The sequence below is a fragment of the Hylobates moloch genome, unplaced genomic scaffold (assembly GCF_009828535.3).
Source record: "Hylobates moloch isolate HMO894 unplaced genomic scaffold, HMol_V3 SCAFFOLD_1, whole genome shotgun sequence".
In the NCBI taxonomy this organism is placed as follows: Eukaryota; Metazoa; Chordata; class Mammalia; order Primates; family Hylobatidae; genus Hylobates; species Hylobates moloch.
Window position 1 is genome coordinate 124,609,037 of NW_026652276.1, and position 18,682 is coordinate 124,627,718.

The 18,682-nt window shown below is 46.3% G+C and overlaps 2 protein-coding genes across 9 annotated transcripts in view; one reads left to right on the plus strand and one right to left on the minus strand.

The window, feature by feature from the left end:
- Positions 1 to 18,682, minus strand: part of OGDH (oxoglutarate dehydrogenase) — a 486,510-nt gene that overhangs the window by 96,423 nt on the left and 371,405 nt on the right. For 3 of the 7 annotated variants that reach the window (XM_032758168.2, XM_032758169.2, XM_032758167.2), the window contains exon 1: positions 10,453 to 10,517. The exons of 1 other annotated variant lie outside the window; for it this stretch is intronic. The gene's annotated coding sequence lies outside the window, so the exon portion shown is untranslated. Of the gene's footprint in view, positions 1 to 10,452; positions 10,518 to 18,682 lie in introns of those variants that run through there. 3 more of the 7 variants (XM_058445181.1, XM_058445194.1, XM_058445175.1) reach the window with 2 other exon arrangements.
- The window catches only part of TMED4 (transmembrane p24 trafficking protein 4), a 28,158-nt gene continuing 20,124 nt past the window's right edge, over positions 10,649 to 18,682 (plus strand). For both annotated transcript variants that reach the window (XM_058445250.1, XM_058445256.1), the window contains exon 1: positions 10,649 to 10,749. The gene's annotated coding sequence lies outside the window, so the exon portion shown is untranslated. The remainder of the gene's footprint in view (positions 10,750 to 18,682) is intronic.

Genomic DNA, 18,682 nt, shown 5'->3' on the forward strand with positions numbered 1-18,682 from the left:
ACTCCGGAGTCCAGGCTGGAGTGCAGTGGCGCGATCTCGGCTCACATATACACGTATATACGTACACACACACACACACACACACACACACACACACATATGTAGCCCAGGAAAAAAAAGGCACACTAGTGATATAAAAAGTTTAAGTTTCCAAGATATTTAAACCTAAATATTAGCTAATTTGGAGTGGCGGTCAAGTGGTAACTTCCAAAACATTAGTAGGCTGTCTCCATCATTTAGCATAGAAGCCTATTTAGCTCACCAATCATGGGTCGTCACCACTGGTAGGGACTGACACCTCCCTGATCAGATCCCTGAGTACGCTTCAGTGTATAGGTCTGAAGACTGTTCTGCCCTTTCCCTGAGATGTAGCCCCACAGCATCAGAGGTGCCCATGACTGATGTGGTATAAATAGGTTGACTGGGGAGGGCGTAGATAAATAGGCACTTTTAAAAGGTATTGATAGAGTGTAAATTATTAAATCTTTATGGAAAGCAGGACAATTTTTCAACATCTCATTAAAGCATATATAAAACGTGTTTCCTGCTAAATATAGCTAAACACTTGAGGCGTTACATTTAAGACAAAACAAGACTGTGAAAGGTGGAGAGAAGGAAGCAGACTGGCTAGGAACCAGAGGACCCAAAGAAGGAGCACTGAGGTTTTGTTTTTTTTTTGTTTGTTTGTTTTTTGTTTTTTTTTTGTTTTTTTTTTTTTTCTGTCAGGGTCTTGCTCTGTTGCCCAGGCTGGAGTGCAGTGGTGTGATCTCGGCCCACTGCAGCCTGGACCTCCCCGGCTCAAGTGATTCTCTCACCTCAGTCCCCCAAGTAGCTGAGACTACTACAGGTGCACATCACCATGTCTGGCTAATTTTTGTATTTTTTATAGAGACAGCTTTGCCATGTTGGCCAGTGTGGCCTCGAACTCCTGACCTCAAGTGATCTGCCTGTCTCGGACTCCCAAAGTGCTAGGATTACAGGTATGAGCCACCACACCCGGCCGAGCACTGAGTTCTTGATTTTCTTTATGCTTCATATGTCTCAGACCTAGGTACTCGAGAAGCCTACAACCCAGAAATGCCAACAGGTGTAGACAAAGAAAACTACAAACAGAAACCTGTTCTCTCTAGCAAAAGGACCAGGAAAAGAGCAGCAAGATGGAAAACTTTTAAAGTTTTAAACAACAATTGCTTTACTGCGGCCAAACTCCACAGGAAACATCCTCACTCTACTCAGCTGATGTCAGAATAGAGACCAGGGACTTTCATCCCCACCTGGTGAATAATGAGCCCTCCCCAACTCACTCCCTGATAAGTCAGTGGAGACCAGGTAGGGTAGTCTGGATTTCAGTCCTATCCAGCAGTAATGAAGCAGCACCCCTCCCTTCCCAGGCAGGGTGATATCACCAAGGCCTAATGGGGAACTCTTACAGTCATACAGCAATAACAAGGAATCCCTCCCCGCAGACACCCCACCAGCAACAATGAGGAAGCAGCCCCTCCCTGCCCCAGCAGAGGAAGCCTGCATTGCTTAGAGATTTAAACAAGATCAAGAGTCCATAACATAACACCCAGAATGTCCAGGTTGCAAGTCAAAGATCACTCTTTACATCAGGGGCCAGGATAATCTTGGCCAGGCATGGTGACTCATACCTGTAATCCCAGCACTTTGGGAGGCTGAAGTGGGTGTTATCACTTGAGGTCAGGAATTCAAGACCAGCCTGGCCAACATGGTGAAGCCCTATCTTTACAAAAATACAAAAATTAGCCTGGCATGGTGGCACATGCCTGTAATCCCAGCTACTTGGGAGGCTGAGGCAGGAGAATCACTTGAACCCGGGAGGTTGCAGTGAGCCGAGATCGCGCCACTGCCTCCAGCCTGGGCACCAGAGCGAGACTTTATCTCAAAAAAAAAAAACAAAAACAAAAACAAACAAACAAACAAACAAAAACCAAAAGAACCAGGATAATTTCAAACAAAAAAAGACAATCTATAGACACCAATACCAAGATGACATAGACTTACAATTATCTGACAAAAATTCTAAAAGAGGCATCCTCAAAATGCTTCCACGAGCAACTATGAACATGCTTGAAACAAATGAAAAATAAAGTTTCAGCAAAGAGAAGATGTAGAGAATAAAACAGACATTTCAGAACTGAAAAATGCACTAAGCAAAAGAAAAAAACTTAAGCATGGGTCAAATGGCAGAATAAAGACAGAGGAAATCAGTGAACTTCTTGAAGACAGAACAAGGCCTCAGGGAAATAACAAAAGATCTAATATTGATGTCACTGGAGTCCCTGATGAAGGCAGAAGGAGGGGCTGGAAAAGCATTCAAAGAAATAATGGCTACAAATCTCCCAAATTTGGCAAAACGCATAAAGAACCCCTTGAAGCATAAACCCAAATAAACGCACACCAAGACACATCATGAACAAATTCAGAAAACTCAATACAAAAAACAAAAAACAAAAACAAAACCTTGAAGGCAGCCAGAGAGAAATGGTGCATTATATACAAGAAAAAAAAAAGGCCTGTAATCCCAGCACTTTGGGAGGCTGAGGTGAAAGGATAGCTTGCCTAGGGGTTTGAGACCAGCCTTGGCAACAGAGCAAGACCCTATCTCTACAAACAATAAAAATTTTAAAAACACAGCTAGGCCAGGTACAGTGGCTCATGCCTGTAATCCCACCACTTTGGGAGGCCGAGGCGGGCGGATGGCCCGAGGTTGGGAGTTTGAGACCAGCCTGACCAACATGGAGAAACCCCGTCTCAACTAAAAATACAAAATTAGCCGGGAGTAGCGGCACATACCTGTAATCCCAGCTACTCGGGAGGCTGAGGCAGGAGACTCACTTGAACCCAGGAGGTGGAGGTTGCAGTGAGCTGAGATCACGCCATGGCACTCCAGCCTGCGCAACAACAGCAAAATTCCGTCTCCAGATAAAAAAAAAGCCAGGTGGCTGGGCCCAGTGGCTCACACCTGTTAATCCCAGCACTTTGGGAGGCCGATGCGGGCAGATGACTTGAGGTCAGGAGTTTGAGAACACCCTGGCCAACACGGTGAAACCCCATTTCAACCAAAAATATAAAAATTAGGGCCGGGCATGGTGGCTCACGCCTGTAATCCCAGCACTTTGGGAGGCCGAGACGGGCGGATCACGAGGCCAGGAGATCAAGACCATCCTGGCTAACACAGTGAAACCCCATCTCTACTAAATTAACAAAAAATTAGCCGGGCGTGGTGGTGGGCGACTGTACTCCCAGCTACTTGGGAGACTGAGCAGGAGAACGGCGTGAACGTGGCAGGCGGAGCTTGCGGTGAGCTGAGATTGCACCACTGCACTCCAGCCTGGGTGACAGAGCGAGACTCCATCTCAAAAAAAAAAAAAAAAAATTAGCCAGGTGTGGTAGTGGGTGCCTATAGTCCCAGTTACTCAGGAGGCCGAGGTGAGAGAATAACATGAATCTGGGAGGCAGAGGTTGCAGTGAGCCGAGATCACAACACTGCATTCCAGCCTGGATGACAAAGTGAGGCTGTCTCAAAAAACAAAAACAAAAACAAGCCAGGCGCAGTGGCTCACGCCTGTAATCCCAGCACTTTGGGAGGCCGAGGCAAGTGGATCACGAGGTCAGGAGATCGAGACCATCCTGGCTAACATGGTGAAACCCTGTCTCTATTAAAAATACAAAAAAATCAGCCAGGTGTTGGTGGCACGCACCTGTAGTCCCAGCTACTCAGGAGGCTGAGGCAGGAGAATCGCTTGAACCCGGGAGGCAGAGGCTGCAGTGAGCCGAGATTGCGCCACTACACTCCAGCCTGGGCAACAGAGTGACACTCCATCTCAAAAAAAAGAAAAGAAAAGAAAAAAACCAGCCAGGCGTGGTGGTACGTGCCTGCAGTCCCAGTTACTCAGGAGGCTGAGGTGGCAAGATTGCTTGAGCCTGGAAGGTAGAGGCTGCAGTGAGCTGTGATAATGCCACTCTACTCCAGCCTGGGTGACAGAGTGAGACCCTGTCTCAAAAATAATAAATAAATATAATAAAGAAAGGTGGCCAGGTGTGGTGGCTCACGCCTGCAATCCTAGCACTTTGGGAGGCCGAGGCGAGTGGATCACGAGATCAGGAGTTCGAGACCAGCCTGCCCAACATGGTGAAACCCCATCTCTACTAAAAATAAAAAAAATTAGCAGGGTGTAGTGGTGCGCGCCTGTAGTCCCACCTACTCGGGGGGCTAAGGCAGGAGAATCGCTTGAACCCAGGACGCAGAGGTTAGTGAGCCGAGATCATGCCCATTGCACTCCAGCCTGGGCAACAGAGTAAGACTCCGTCTCAAGAAAAAAAAAAGAAAGGCAAAAGAACTAGATTAGCTAAAACAATTTTGAAAAAGAAGTGAGAGAAATCAATCTATCCGATTTTGAGACTTCTTACGAGCTACAATAATAAAAACTCTCGGTATTGGTGATGGGATAGACACAAAGATCAAAGGAACGCAACAGAGAATCAGAAAGAGAGTCACACAAGTACAGCCAAGTGATTTTTGACGAAAGTGCAAAAGCAATTCAATGGAAGAAAAACAGTCTTCTCAAACAAATGGTGCTGGTTAGATATTCATAAGCAAAAAAACCCCACAAAAACCAAAAAACACTCAAACTTTATACTACATACAGAAATTAACTCCAAGTGGATATACCTAATGTAAATGATGAGTTAATGGGTGCAGCATACCAACATGGCACATGTATACATATGTAACAAACCTGCATGTTGTGCACATATACCCTAGAACTTAAAGCATAATAATAAAAAAAAAAAATTAAAACTTTTAGAGTATCTATTTGATCTTGAGTCTTTAGGACTCAAAAAAAGCTGGCCACAAGACTAAATTTATATCAATTACATTAAAATTAAAAACTGTTCATCAAAAAGTACCATAAAGTGAAAACATAAAAAAAAAAGAAAAAATAAATTAAGTCCAAACAGATACATTTAAATATATCTGAGGCAGAAGAATCGCTCGAACCCAGGACGCAGAGGTTGCAGTGAGCCAAGATCATGCCCATTGCACTCCAGCCTGGGCAACAGAGTAAGACTCCATCTTACTGTGTTTTAAATGTATTTAAAATACATTTAAATAGATTTAAATGTAAAATTTAAAAATTTTATAAAGTGGCTGGGCGCAGTGGCTCACCCCTGTAATCCTGGCACTTTGGGAAGCCAAGGCGGGAGGACTGCTTGACCCCAGGAGTTTGAGACCAGTCTGGGCAACATGGCAAAACCCGTCTCTACAAAAAATACAAAAATTAGCCAGGCATGGTGCAGACACTGGCAGTCTTAGTTACTCAGGAGGCTGAGGTGTGAGGATCACCTGAGCCCAGGAGGTTGAGGCTGTGGTGAGCTGTGATCATGCCACTGCACTGCAGCCTGGGGTGACAGAGTAAGACCATGTCTCCAAAAAAAAAAAAAAAAAAAATTTTAGAAAAATACACATGATAAAATCTTCAGGAATTTGGGCTAGGCAAAGAGTTCTTTGACTCGACAACAAAAGCAATCTAATAAAAGACAAAATTGGTAAACCAGACCTCATCAAAATTATAAACTTTTGCTTTGCAAAAGACCCTGTTAAGAAGATGAAAAGGGGCTGAGCGTGGTGGCTCACGCCTGTAATCTCAGCACTTTGGGAGGCCGAGGGGGTGTCAATCACGAGGTCAGGAGATCCAGACCATCCTGGCTAACACAGTAAAAGCCCGTTTCTACTAAAAATACAAAAGAATTAGCTGGGCGTGGTGGCACGCAGCTGTAGTTCCAGCTACTTGGGAAGCTGAGAAAGGAGAATTGCTTGAACCCGGGAGGCGGAGGTTGCAGTGAGCCAAGATTGCACCACTGCACTCCAGCCTGGGCAACAGAGCAAGACTCCATCTCAAACAAACAAAAAGATGAAAAGAGCTGGGAGCAGTGGCTCACGCCTGTAATCCCAGCACTTTGGGGGGCCGAGGTGGGCGGATAGCGAGGTCAGGAGTTCGAGACCCGCCTGATCAACACGGTGAAACCCCGTCTCTACTAAAAATACAAAAATTAGCCAGGTATGGTGGCAAGCGCCTGTAATCCCAGCTACTCAGGAGGCTGAGGCAGTAGAATCGCTTGAACCTGGGAGGCAGAGGTTGTAGAGATTATGCCACTGCACTCCAACCTGGGGTACAGAAGGAGACTCTATCTCAAAAACCAAAAACCAAAAACCAAAAAAAAAAAAAAAAAAACCCCAAGATGAAAAGACACGCTGCTGACTAGGAAAAAATATCTGCAAACTACATATCCAACAAAGCAGTGGTATCTAGAATACATTAGGAATTCTCAAAACGCAACAAAAACCGAACAATCTATTTACAAAATGAACAAAAGATATGCACAGACATTTCACCCAAGAGTATACAGGGGCCAGGCATGGTGGTTCATGCCTGAAATCCTAGCACTTTGGGAGGCCAAGACAAGAGGATCACTTGATCCCAGGAGTTCAAGACCAGCCTGGGCAACATAGCAAGATCCCATCTCTTCCAAAACAAGAGAGAACAGACAGATGGCAAATCAGCACATGAAAAGATGTTCAACATCATTAGCCATCAGAAAAATGCAAATTACAACCACAAAGAGACATTAGTACACATTTATTGGAATGGCTATAATAAAAAAAGTAACATCACCAAATGCTGGCAAGTATGTAGAGAAAAAAGACCATACAGTGCTGGTGGGAATGTAAAATAGCACAATCACTCTGGAAAACAGTTTGGCTATTTGTTTAACAACTAAGCATGCACTACGACTTAGTGATTGTATTCCTGGGCATTTATCTTGGAGAAATGTCAATTTATGTTCAAATGAAAACCTGTACATGAAGGTTTGTAGCAGCTTTATTTGTAATAGCCAAATAATGGAAACAGTAAAGATGTCTTTTAGTGGATGAATTAACCAACTGTGGTACATCCATAGCCCAATAGCCCGGCTCCAATAAAAAGGAATGAAGTACCTTTTTTTTTTTTTTTTTTGAGACAAGGTCTCACTCTGCCACTCATGCTGGAGTGTAGTGGCGCGATCTCGGCTCACTGCAGCCACCACAGCCCAGGCTCAAGCGATCCTCCCACCTCAGCTTCCTGAGTAGCTGGGATTACAGGAACGCACCACTGCATCTGGCGAATTTTTTTTTTTTTTTTTTTTTTTGTAGAGACGAGGTCTCACTATGTTCCTCAGACTGGCCTCGAACTCCTGGGGCTCAAGCGATCTGCCTGCCTCAGCCTCCCAAAGTTGCTAGGATTACAGGTGTGAGCCACTGCGCCTGGCCAAGGAATGAACTACCGATACACGCAACAACCTGGATGATTCTCCAGGGAATTAAGCTGAGTGGAAAAAACCAATCCCAAAAGGCTCTATGAATCCCTTTATTTGGCATTCTTGACATGCCAAAATTAGGGAAATGAAGAACAAATTAGTGGTTGCCAGGAGTTGAAGGACTGGGAATGGGAGGAATGTGGGTGTGGCTATAAAAAAGCAACGGAAGGGATCCTTGTGATGATGGGAATTTTTTTTTTTTTTTTTTTTGAGACGGAGTCTCGCTCTGCCGCCCAGGCTGGAGTGCAGTGGCGCAATCTTGGCTCACTGCAAGCTCCGCCTCCTAAGTAGCTGACTACAGGCGCCCGCCACCACGCCCGGCTAATTTTTTGTATTTTTAGTAGAGACGGGGTTTCACTGTGTTAGCCAGGATGGTCTCGATCTCCTGACCTCGTGATCCGCCCGCCTCTGCCTCCCAAAGTGCTGGGATTACAGGCGTGAGCCACTGCGCCCGGCCAATGATGGGAATATTCTGTATCTTGAATTTTATTAATGTCAATATCTGGTTGTGATATTTACTATAGTTTTGCACAATGTTAGAGAAGTGGGAAAGGAACACAGGATCTCTCTGTACTATTATGACTGCATAGAATAAATTTTTATGTACAATTGCTTAAAATTTTACTGTTCTCAAAACGAATTTCTCAATAATTTGTACAATGATCTCAAAAATTACCTGAAAATCTAAAAAGTTGATGATACTGTAGTTTTTTCTTTCCTTGTTTTTTTTGAGATGGAGTCTTGCTCTGTCGCTCAGGCTGTAGTGCCGTGGCACCATCTCGGCTTGCTGCAACCTCTGCCTCCTGGGTTCAAGCGATTCTCCTGCCTCAGCCTGTAGCTGAGACTACAGGCCCACGCCACCATGCCCTGTTAACTTTTTAATTTTTAGTAGAGACGGGGTTGGCCGGGCGCGGTGGCTCACGCTTGCAATCGGATCACGAGGTCAGGAGATCGAGACCACGGTGAAACCCCGTCTCTACTAAAAATACAAAAAAATTAGCCGGGCGTGGTGGCGGGCGCCTGTAGTCCCAGCTACTCGGAGAGGCTGAGGCAGGAGAATGGCGTGAACCCGGAAGGTGGAGCTTGCAGTGAGCCGAGATCGCGCCACTGCACTCCAGCCTGGGCGACAGAGCCAGACTCCGTCTCCAAAAAAAAAAAAAAAAAAAAAAAGTAGAGACGGGGTTTCACCATGTTGGCCAGGCTGGTCTCAAACTCCCAACCTCAGGGGATCCACCCACCTCGGCCTCCCAAAGTGGTAGGATTACAGGTGTGAGCCACTGCACTCGGCCTTTTTTTTTTTTGAGACAGGATCTCACTGTGTCACCCAGGCTGGAGTGCAGTGGGGCAATAATGGCTCATTGCAGCTTGGACCTCCCCTGGCTCATGCCATCCTCCCACCTCAGCCTCCCGAGTAGTTGCGACTACAGGTGTATGTGGTGTATGCCACCATACCCAGATAATTTTATTTTTTTGTAGACGCCGGGTATCACTTTGGTTGCTCAGGCTGGTCTCCTTGAACTCCTGAGCTCAAGGGATCTTCCTTCCACACTCCCAAAGTGCGGGGATTACAAACGTGAGCCACCATGACTAGCCGAAATTGTGCATGTCAAATGGGTGAATTGTATGGTATGTGAATTTTATCTCAATAAAGATGTTATTTAAAGGGAAAAAGTAACTGAAATGTGAAAAGTGCGCTTAAAAAAAATAATGAGGGGCCGGGCGCAGTGGCTCACGCCTGTAATCCCAGCACTTTGGGAGGCCAAGGCGGGCGGATCACTTGAGGTCAGGAGTTCAAGAACAGCCTGGACAAGGTGGTGAAAACCCATCTCTACTAAAAATACAAAAATTAGCCGGGCGTGGTGGCGCATGCCTGTAATACCAGCTACTTGGGAGGCTGAGGCAGGAGAATCACTTGAACCCAGGAAGGCAGAGGTTGCAGTGAGCCGAGATCGCGCCACAGCACTCCAGCCTGGGCGACAGAGTGAGACTCCATCTCAAAAAAGACAACAACAACAAAAAATGAGCATACAGTGATCTTTATTCAACTTTCCAAGATCCAGTCCTCAGCTCATTTACAAAACTACAATAGTGTTACTTACATACTCTCCTAGGTCTACCCGGCAAAGTACAGTTTAACTGTTGCAACTAGTGCTGTCTTACAAAAAAAGGCTTTACCCCATGCCACCCATCCTAAACCCAGCTGTTCAGAGCAGTGTACCTGGAAATCAGCCTCAAAGTACGGACTGCAAGACAAGGCACAAGGAAACCCTAACACGAAGTCCTATGTTCTGGGCAAAGGGATGGGGATGGCAGGTGAGACGCACTCGGGTCAGGGCGAGGGCGCGGCAAGTTTTCTATTAAATCTCAATAGGTTACTACTCATATCCAATGTCTGATACATTTTCCAGGGAAAATGGTGCTTGAAAGATATTTCTACGGGAAATAAGCTTCATCTCGGTCAATCTGTCCGACCCAACTTCGGGCAGCAGGTGTGGGGGCGGCGCCAAGGTCTGCGCCGTAATCCAAACAGGCAGTCCCACCCAGGGCCACCCCAAGGCTAGATGCTCCGACGCGACTCGAGCAGGCCACACTGTCTTTCGGACAAAGCGACGCGGTCCTCACAGGCGGGAAGGAGAGTGCGTCCCGGTCGGGAAGGACGCCGCCGGAGAGTGGCCTAGCCACGTGACGCCCGCGGCGACCTTGGGGGTCACCCTTGCGGACGCACCGCCCTCTCCCTCACATCCGCCGCCGCGCCCGCCCCCCGCTCGCCCACTGCCAATGGCGCGTCGCTCCGCGCCCCGCGCGACCTCGGAGCGCGCCCGTACCCGCCAATCCCCGCCCGCCGGGCGGGCCCCGCGGCGCCATTGGCTGCCACAGCCATCCATCAGGTCCCGTCCCTCCTACCACCCTCCGTGAGCCCCACTCCATCCAGCTCCACTCCCCTGTCACCGCGGCGCCCGCAGCACCAAGGGCGCGGCGGCCTCCCCCTTTACCGCGGTCTCCAACCCCGGGCCGCCAAGCGCCGCAACACCCGGCACTGGGACAGGCGCGGCGACAGCGCACGGTTACCTGTCTCCGGCTCAGCTCCACCCGAATGAGGCGCCGACACCCCACTCCGGGGCTCCAAACTCTCGGCCCCGCCCCGGCGTATGGCGTCAACACGTAGCCCTCCCCTGGAGAAGAATGCCCGCCCCTCTTACAGAGGACCGATTCGTGACGTCACAGAACCGCGCCGGGCGTCACAGCGCCGACTGCGCAGCTGCAGAAGCCAGGGCCCGCTGGAGCCCAGCTGTTTGCTCCGCTAGAGAGATGAGATTGAGTCTATGGACTTCCAGCGGCTTCTACGATCATAACTAATTTCTAAAAGTAAGATATCTCTAGCGCCTGGTAGGAACCTATCAAGAGATAGTTGGGTTGATGTGAAACTTAGCGCACAAAAATAAACAATTTGAATAACAGAATCTCCGTTTTTGAGATTGTCCTGGGTCAGGCTTTGTGACAAGCGCTTCACCGGCGCTATTGTGTAACAACCTGTAAGATAGGTGTTCCTATCCCTGGTCTACAAATGACAATTGGCAGTGCTGGGATCTTGCCCGGGTTGTCTTGACTTTAGAGCCACCTATCAAAGATAAAACGCGGCTAATTAACCTGTCACAACCTGTTGATTGTAAGATGTTCCCTATTTTAAAGTATTAAAATTTGGGGAAAGGCCGGGCGCGGTGGCTCACGCATGTAATCCCAGCACTTTGGGAGGCCGAAGCGAGCGGATCACTTGAGGTCAGGAGTTCAAGACCAGCCTGACCAACATGGGGAAACCCCGTCTTTACTAAAAATACAAAAATTAGCTGGGCGTGGTGGCGCAGTAGCTGGTAATCCCAGCTACTCGGGAGGCTGAGGCAGGAGAGTCGCTAGAACCCGGGAGGCGGAGGTTGCGGTGAGCCGAGATCGTGCCATTGCACTCCAGCCTGGGCAACAAGAGCGAAAATCCGTCTCAAAAAAAGGGGGGCGTATAAGTGCTTATTATAGAACAAAGTTAGGCTAATGTATGTGACAAGGATCTAGAGACTGGAAGAAGGTGAAGAGACCAACGAACAAACTTTTGTATTCTTTTTTCCTTTTTTTTTTTTTTTTAAATAAATTACGGTAAAAATGTATGTACTAAAAATTTGCAGCTGGGTGCAGTGGCTCACACTTGTAATTCCAGCACTTTGGGAGGTGGAGGCAGGAGGATCGCTTGAGCTCAGGAGTTCTAGATCAGCCTGGGGAACAGAGCAAGATCTCATCTCTACTAAAAATAAGGAAAATTAGCCAGGTGTAGTGGCACTCACCTGTAGTCTCAGCTAATTGGGAGGCTGAGGCAGGAGGATCTCTTGAGCCTGAGAGATTGAGGCTGCAGTGAGCTATGATTGTACCACTGCACTCCAGCCCGGGCCAGAGAGCAAGATACTGTCTTTTTTTTTTTTTTAATGCCATTTTAACCGTTTTTAGGTGTATAACTCAGTGGCATTAATTACATTCACAATATTATGCAACCATCACCACTCTATTTCCAAAACTTTTTCATCACCTGAAACAGCAACTCTGTAATCATTAAGCAATAACTTCCTATTTCCTCCTCTCCTCCTGTCCTTCTCTCCTTTGGTAACCTCTATTATATAGTCTCTATACATTTGATTAGTCAATTACCTTATGTGGGTGGAATCATACTGTATATGTCCTTTTTATGTCCACCTTATTTCATTGAGCATGAGGTTGTCAAGGTTTATCCGTGTTGTAGCATGGGTCAGAACTTCATTTCTTTTTTTTTTTTTTTTGAGACAGGATCTCCCTCGGTTTCAGGCTGGAGGGCAGTGGTGCCATCTCAGCTCACTGCAATCTCTGCCACCCAGGTTCAAGTGATTCTGATGCCTCAGCCTCCCAAGTAGCTGGGACTACAGGCATGCTCCACCATGCCTGGCTAATATTTTTTTCTTTTTCTTTCTTTCTTTCTTTTTTTTTTTTTGAGATGGTGTTTCGTTCTTGTTACCCAGGCTGGAGTGCAGTGGCGCCATCTGGGCTCACTACAATCTCTGCCTCATAGGTTCAAGCAATTCTCCTGCCTCAGCCTCCCAAGTAACTGGGATTATAAGCGCCCGCCACCACGCCCAGCTTATTTTTTGTATTTTTAGTAGCGATGGGGTTTCACCATGTTGGCCAGACTGGTCTTGAACTCCTGACCTCAAGTGATACACCCACCTTGACCTCCCAAAGTGCTGGGATTACAGGTGTGAGCCACCACCCTTGGCTAGAACTTCATTTCTTTTTATGGCTGAATAATATTCCATTGTATGTATATACCACATTTTGTTTATTCATTCATCTATTGATGGATACTTGGTTATTTCTGCTTTTTTGCTATTTTGAATAATGTTGCAATGAACATTGGCTTATAAATGTTTGAGTCCATTGTGTTACCAAGCAGTGGGCTCACTGCTAGACGCACATAGAAGCCAAGACTATGTCATCAGCTTTTGAGAAAAGGCTTTATTGTAAGGTCGACCAGTGGGGAAACCAGAGGCAATACTCAAATTTGTCTCCCTGAGATGGAATCTGGGGGCAGGTTTTATAGGCAGAAAGCAACTATGAGGGAGATGGGAAAATACAACAAGGTGTGATCTGTTTGGGTCATGCAAAGGGGCAATGCTGGATCTTTGGCTTTTAAGTTCATATTGCAGCAAAACAGGGCACCCCATGCGTCCTAATTTGGTGTCCATTCCTCCATTTGAGTGCTTAAGTCCTGCCTGTGGTTGACTTTTATGTTCCCACAGACACCAGGGTCAGCTATCAGGCACACTTGGTTCATCTGGGCATGCTCAGGTTACATGACTTGCAGCCTGGGGATCTATTGTAACTGAAAAACAACTCATCATTTTGTTACTGATAAAAGTTGAACCAGGCTGGGCCGGGCGCGGTGGCTCACGCTTGTAATCCCAGCACTTTGGGAGGCCGAGGCGGGCGGATCACGAGGTCAGGAGATCGAGACCACGGTGAAACCCTGTCTCTACTAAAAATATTAAAAAAAAAAATCAGCCGGGCGTGGTGGCGGGCGCCTGTAGTCCCAGCTACTCAGAGAGGCTGAGGCAGGAGAATGGCGTGAACCCGGGAGGCAGAGCTTGCAGTGAGCCGAGATCGCGCCACTGCACTCCAGCCTGGGCGGCAGAGCGAGACTCCGCCTCAAAAAAAAAAAAAAAAAAAAAAGTTGAACCAGGCTGGGCACGATGGCTCACACCTGTAATCCCAGCACTGTGGGAGACTGAGGTGGGTGGATCACCCGAGGTCAGGAGTTCAAGACCAGCCTGGCCAACAGGGTGAAACCCCCCCATCTCTACTAAAAATACAAAAAAATTAGCCAGGCTGGTGGTGGGTGCCTGTAATCCCAGCTACTTGGGAGGCTGAGGCAGGAGAATCATTTGAACTCGGGAGCGGGAGGTTGCAGTGAGCCAAAACCGCGCCTTTGCACTCCAACCTGGGCAAGAAGAACGAAACTCCGTCTCAAAAAAAAACTGAACCAGATTCAACTGGTCCTGTGGTTACACCTGTTTATAATTGTTTTGCTGTATACCCGGGAGTGTAATTGCTGAGTTATATGGGAATTCTGTCTAGCTTTTTCAGGAAGTGATAAATTCCCACAGTGACCGCACCTTTTTTGTTTGTTTGTTTTTAAGACAAGGTGTCAGGTTGGAGTCTAGTAGTACGATCACAGCTTACTGCAGCCTCAATCTCCGGGGCCCAAGCGATCCTCTCAGCTGACGCTCCTGAGTAGCTGGGACAATGGGCATGCACCACCAGGCTAGGCTAATTTTTTCTATTTTTTGTAGAGACAGGATCTTGCTGTGTTGGCCAGGCTGGTCTCAAAGTCCTGGCCTCAAATTATCCTGCTGCCTCAGCCTCCCATAGTGTTGAGATTACAGGTCTGTCTCTCTTTTTTTTTTTTACTGTCTCTATTTTTTAAAAAAATTATTATCGGTCAGTCATGGTGCCTCACTCCTGTAATCCCAGCACTTTCAGAGGCCAAAGTAGGCGGATTATCAGCCTGAGCAACATAGTGAGACTTTGTCTCTCCAAAAAAAAAAAAAAACATTAGGAGTGGTGACACATGCCTGTAGTCCTATTTGGAACGCTGGGACAGTAGGATTGCTTGAGCCCAGGAGCTTGAGGTTGCAGTGAGCTATGATCATGCCACAGAACTCTAGCCTGGGCACAGAGCAAGACCCTGTTCCTCCACCTCCCCACTCCCCCCACCAAAAAAATCTGGTGAGGTGTAGTGGCTCATGCCTGTAATCCCACCACTTTGGGAGGCTGAGTCAGGAGGATTGCTTGAGGCTAGGAGTTCAAGACCAGCTGGGCAACATAGCAAGACCCCATCTCTAAAATAAATATTTACAGCCAACTATAATAAATAGGTATGAGGTGGCATCTCATTGTGGTTTAGAAAGTATTTTTTAGAGGTAGAGTCTCACTCTGCCACCTAGTCTGGAGTGCATGAGCACAATCAGAGATCACTGCAGCCTTGAACTCCTGGTGGGACTGCAAGTGTGGGCCACCATCCACGGCTCATTGTGGTTTTGATTTGCATTTCCCTAATGGCTAATGATGTTGAGCATATTTTCATGTGGTGCTTGTCCATTTGTATATTTTCTTCGGAGAGCTGTCCATTTGAGTGATTTGCCCATTTTTAAATTGGGTTTTCTTGTTGTTGAGTTATAGGAGTTCTTTATATATTCTGGATATTAAATCTAATCAGATATATGATTTGCAGATATTTTCTCCCATTTTGTAGGTTTTCATTTCTTTTTTTTTGTTTGTTTGCTTGTTTTGGGACAGGGTCTTACTCTGTTACCTAGGCTGGAGTGCAGTGGTGTGTGATCATGGCTTATCGCAGGCTTGATCTCCTAGGCTCAAGTGATCCTCTTGCCTCAGCCTCCTGAGTAGCTGGAACCATACCACAGGTGCACACCACCACGCCCAGATAATATTGTTATTTTATTTATGTTTTTTTGAGACAGAGTCTCGTTCTGTCACCAGGCTGGAGTGCAGTGGTGCGATCTTGGCTCGATGCAACCTCCGCCTCCTGGGTTCAAGCGATTCTCCTGCCTCAGCCTCCTGAGTAGCTGGGACTACAGGCGCATGCCACCACACCCAGCTAATTTTTGTATTTTTAGTAGAGACGGTGTTTCACCATGTTGGCCAGGATGGTCTTGATCTCTTGATCTCATGATCCGCCCGCCTTGGCCTCCCAAAGTGTTGGGATTACAGGCGTGAGCCACCACACCCGGCCAATATTGTTATTTTTTGTAGAGACAGGGTCTTGCTTTGTTGCCTTGGCCGGTCTTGGCACTCCTGGCCTCAAGAGATACTCCCGCCTCAGCCTCTCAAATGTGCCGGGCCTCTCTTTATCTCTTGACAATGTCCTTTGATGAACAGAAGTTTTTAATTTTGTTGTTGTTGTTGTTCCTAAGGAGTTTATCTGGGCTGTCTTGGGGGTGGAGAGGACTCTGCACCTAGAGAAGGTATTGGGTCTCTTGTTAGCAAAGTGTGGCTCATGCTGGCATGGCAGGACTAGTGGGGCAGAAGGAACTTGATGGTGAAGTGGTGGAATTGATCGCTGACTGGCGGCACTTTCTGATGCAGTCTCCTTCAGCTTCCTCATCTGGATGGAATGCGCCCGGCACTCTGTCACCAGGTGGTGCTGTCCACCAGGTCGGGGCCCATGTTCCCAGTGCAGGTTTTGGGTGCCACTTGGAGGATAGTGCAGCCAGATGCCCAAACTCTTCACCTGAAGAGGGAGGGTTCTCCAACACCTGCCCACTGGAGACAGTTTCCACCGAAGACTTCTTCAGCTGAGATACAAAGTGCCAGAGGCTCAAAGATTCGCATGGGGTAGAGGGTTGGTGTGCAGCTTTTGGGGGTGGTCAGGCAACACCCCACCACCTTGTGTTCTTGATGTGTGCCCCAGGCCTTCCTGGCTTCTCTTAGTGCTAGCCACCACTCACAAAAGGTTGAAAGTTTTTAATTTTGATGTTGCTTATGTCATATCTAAGAATCCATTGCCAAATCTAAGGTTATGAAGATTTACCCTTATGTTTCTTCTATGAGGTAATGGTTTTAGCTCATATTTAGATTGTTTACCCATTTTGAATTAATTTTTATATGTGACTGTGCAGTAGGGATCTAACTTCATTTTTTTTTTTTTTTTTCTAAGACAGGGTCTCTCCCTGTCACCCAGGCTGTAGTACAGTGGCATGATCATAACTCACTGCAGCCTTGAACTGGGCTCAGGTGATCCTCCTACCTCAGCCTCCCAAGTAGCTAGTAATACAGATGTATGCCACCACATCTGGCTATTTTATTTTATTCTATATTTTATTATTTTATTTTATTTTAAGTTTATTTTGAGACAAGAGTCTCATTATGTTGCCCAGGCTGGTCTCAAACTTCTGGGTTCAAGCAGTCCTCCTGCCTTAGCTTCCCAAAGCACTGGGATTACAGGTGTGAACCACCGCACCCAGACCAACTTCATTCTTTTACATGTAGAACTCCAATTGTTCCAGCACCATTTGTTTAAAAGACTATTGTTTTTCCATTGAATGGACTTGGCACCCTTTTTGAAAATCAGTTGACCATAGTTGTTGGGTTTATTTCTGTATCATTCCACTTTTAGTATATGTGCTGCTGAAGCAAGCACTGGGTTTATTTCTGGACTCTCACTTCAATTCCATTGGTCTGTATGTCTATCCTTATGCCAGTACCACACTGTTTGTTTTCAGGAAAACCTGTTCATTTTAAATACCACACTGTTTTGATTACTGTACCTTTGTAGTAAGTTTTGAAATCGGGAGATGTCAGTTCTTCAGCTTGGTTCTTTTCCAAGATTGTTTCATTTACTCAAGGCCCTGTAAAATTTCATGATTGTAAGAATTTGCTTTTCCATTTCTGCAAAAAAGGCTATTGGGTTTTTTGTTTGTTTTTAGAGACCAGGTTTCTCTTTGTCACCCAGGCTGGAGTACAGTAGCATGATCATAGGATCATAGCTCATTGCAGCCTTGAACTCCTGGGCTCAAGCGATCCTTCTGCCTCAGCCTCCTGAGTAGCTGGGACTACAGATATGTACCACCACACCCAGCTACTTTTAAATTTTTATATAGAGACAAGGTTTCAGTATGTTGCTTAGACTGGTTTCAACCTCCTGTTAAGCAATACTGTTGCCTCAGCATTCTAGTGATGGGATTACAGGCGTGAGCTACCATGCCTGGCCAGCTGTTGAGACCTTGATAGGTAGAGATTGTATTGAATCTGTAGATCACTGGGTAGTACTGACATCTTAACAATACTAATCTTCCAGTCCATGAATACAGGATGTCTTTCCATTTATTTAGATTGTCTTTAATTTTTTTCAGCAATGTTTTATAGTTATCAATGTATATGTCTTTCACCTCCTTGGTTAAATTGATTCCTAGATACTTTATATTTTCCAATGCATATGTAAGTGTGTTGTCTTAATTTCCTTTTCTTTCTTTTTTTTTTTTTTTGAGACAGTGTCTTGTTCTGTGGCCCAGGCTGGAGTGCAGTGGCCTGATGCAATCTCAGCTCACTGCAACCTCTGCATTCCAGGGTCAGGTGATCCTCCCACCACAACCTCCTGAGTAGCTGGGACTACAGGTGCACACCACCACAACCAGCTACATTTTCTATTTTTAGTAGAGATGGGGTTTCTCCATGTTGCCCAGACTGTTCTTGAACTTCTGGGTTCAACCAATCCGTCTGCCTTGGCCTCCCAAAGTGTTGGGATTACAGGTGTGAGCCAACATGCCTGGCCTTAATTTCCTTTTCTGATTGTTCGTTACTGGTGTATAGATTTTTGGGTGTTGATATTGTGTCCTGTGACTTTGCTGATATTGTTTATTAGCTCTCGTAGCCTTCTTGTGGATTCTTTGAGATTTTCTATATGTAGGATTTAGTCATCTGTCAATAGAAATAGTTTTCCTTCTTCCTTTCCTGTTAGGATGCCTTTGGTTTCTGTTTCTCATCTAATTGCCCTGGCCAGAGCAGCCAGTACAATTTGAATAGCAGTGGTGAAAGTGGGAGTCCTTGTCTTGTTCCTAATTGGTGGAACAATCGGGAAGGCTTTCAGTCTTTCACTGTTGAGTGTGATGTTTGCTCTGGGATTTTCATAGATGCCCTTTAACATGTTAAGGAAGTTTCCTCCTATTCCTAGTTTTCTGAATGTTTTCTTTTTGTCATGAAAGGGCATTGGATTTTG